The following is a 2816-nucleotide window of genomic DNA, read 5'->3' as shown; positions in this document are numbered from 1 at the left end:
AATACATAACAATCTTATTTTACACCTACATTCTGCATTAACCAGTTGAATCAACTGCATAGATTTACAGAGTGTTACTAGATTAATGACTCAGGGGGCCTTTCTAAGCCTAAGTCCTGTATCCAAGTAGGACATTGAGGGCCAGGTATTTATAAGCTATAAATTTCCTATTCCCCATCCACCGGTCTAGGTTGTACTTAAACTGGGTAATAGATGAACTTAGCTTCACGTGGATGGGAAGCTTGTTCCAAAAGAATAAAAGTCACTGAGACACATGTCTGTCCCTGCAGCATGTTATGTTTAAGTCACAGACAAAATTCAGGTCCTTAGACCTTGTATTGCTGGTACTATTTGACTTATGAATATGCAAGAGATTCATAAATGTGACGTCTGCATATGCCTTGTAAGGCAAGCATAGATCACTGCTCAGCAGTCTATAGGAGACTGAGTAGAGGGAAAGGCCTTTTAGGTGCTCTACTTGTTAGGCCTATACAGCTGAATTTTCCACATTTGGGGATATCACAGGAGTTAACCCAACCCAAGGGTGCAATGGAAGGACCTCACCCTGGGGAAACCATCTTTTTGATCATGGTATTCCCCTTGCCAGTATCACAGGGTTTGGTGCAATCATCTTCTTCTCACTCCCATTTTGCATCACAGCTAGCCAGCCTGTCGAAGAGCAGGACTCTTGATGCAAACAGTTCCGCACCTCAGATTTACTAACAGTGCCCTCTAGGAGCAAAAACCTCCAAGGCCATTTGAAAGGGGATGCAATCTTTCACAGAGTCCTTAACAAATCTCAAAAATGATTCTTTCATAAATTAATGCACAAATATCCTTGCAAGTTTAATGCACACAACACTCCATTTGCACCATGTAATAATCTACTCCACTATTTTCCTTTTGAATGAAGTTAAAAGTCTAGAATTTTACCACCAGCACATGTAAGCAACCCATTTTAACTTTAGGAAATAAGCCATAAGGTTGCCCGCTTCCATCACTGTCAAAATTAATTGAGCTATACTGTTCCACAGTGGTGTTAGAACAAAGGTGTATGCAATATTTTAAGTGAAGAGCATTCCAAACTCTCCTCAGTAGTAGTCACAATAAAAACATTCTTGGGAATGCAATATCATTTGTTATGCCAAGCACATACTGGCCAACAGATTCAGTGCCAGCTTTACTCCTTTCTCCCTCCCAAAGGACCAATCACAATACCAGGAAAATGTCAGGCACCCAGTATTACTGCAGCACAGGTTAAAGCTGCATTGTCCAAGGCCAAGAATACAGCTTCCATGGGACCTGATAATATCCATGGCTGTGTTCTGCATGAACTACAAAGATAACTGGTGCCACTTCTGTATGCCCTGTTTAGTCACAGCTTCACCTCAGGCTTTGTCCCTACTGAATGGTGCACTGCTATAATCATCCCTCTCCATAAAAGGCGCGTGACTACAGATCCTGGGAATTATCGCCCCATTAGTCTGATATGTAAAGCTATGGAGCGCATCATCATGGAAATGATTAAAAAAGATATAGGAAATGTCCAAATTCTAGACCCCACGCAATTTGGTTTTGTGCAAGGGAGATCATGCCTGCTCAACCTGGTTGACTTCTTTGAGTCAGTCACCAGGGCTGTGGATGAAGACCAAGGCCTTTTATACCATTCCTCACTTGGGAATTATTGATAAACTCACCAGACTAGGCATCAACCCCTATATCACTATGTGGGTTGCAAATTGGCTCAGAGATTTAACACACAGTATGAAAGTAATGGACTCCAAGTCAGACTGTCAACCAGTCATGAGTGGAGTCCCACAGGGATTGGTTCTGCGTCCTCTCCTGTTTGGCATCTACTTCTTGGAAGTCCAGGCCAACACAAAGGGACTCTGGCTGACCAAGTTCACAGACAACTGCAAGCTTGAGCCATTATTAACTCTCCAAGTGATGCAGACATCCTACAGAAAGGCCTCACTGAGACTAATGACTGGTGTGGAAACCATGTCCTTAAGCATAACACCAAAAAATGCATTGTCACCCTGTTTGGTAAAAACTCAGTTCCCACTAATTACCACATCGATGGGAGCCCACTGAACACTGAAGGTGTTATAAGAGATCTGGGGATGCAGGTTGACAGCAACATCTCCTTCGACCATCACATTGCCACTGTGGTCCGAAAGTCCTTCTCTGTGGCACATCTCATTACCAAGGGTTTTGCATCCAGGAAGAAAGAGGTCATCGTCTCTCTCTACTCTTCCTCATTAGACCAGTCATTGAGTATAATGTCCCATTTGGCATGTACTTCACTAGACAGCTGCAACAGCTCGAGACTCAAAAGACTCCAGCTATTCTCTGTCTGATATCGCCTACTTAGAGGCGATCTCTGCTTGACTTACAAAGCTATGTCTGACCCAGCTCTGTTAGAAATGCTACATCTAATGAAATCCCAATCCCTCTGCATCACATGCCCCAGAGACCTCAACCTCATTAACACAATCAATAGAACATGCTGGCGAGACAGGTTCCTCACCCAGGGACTGCCCATGCTCTGGAATAGACTTCCCATACATGTCAAGCAGAGCATCTCACTGACCCTCTTCAAGATAAATTTTGATGAGTGGATGGGTAATAGAAAGTTCACCCGGGGATCACTCCAGTGGCTCTGCTTGATAGATCCACTGGGAACTAACATCGAGCGGCATGATGCCAGTGCACTTCTATGGGCCAGGCTTGTAAAGGCTCTAGAGCTATTAGCCTAGTACACACCTATGAACCTATGAACATGTAAAGATAAATTCTCTGTCTTTGTGAAGCAT

At 43.5% G+C, this 2816-nt stretch overlaps 1 pseudogene; it reads right to left on the bottom strand.

The window, feature by feature from the left end:
• Nucleotides 1-485: 485 nt before the first annotated feature.
• LOC122816908 lies at nucleotides 486-610 on the bottom strand (annotated as a pseudogene).
• Nucleotides 611-2816: the final 2206 nt, after the last annotated feature.

Source organism: Protopterus annectens, chromosome 1.part1 (assembly GCF_019279795.1).
Source record: "Protopterus annectens isolate FY-2018-M chromosome 1.part1, PAN1.0, whole genome shotgun sequence".
NCBI lineage: Eukaryota > Metazoa > Chordata > Ceratodontiformes > Protopteridae > Protopterus > Protopterus annectens.
Note: the sequence above shows the minus strand (reverse complement) of the source record. Positions and strands in the feature narration are given on the sequence as shown.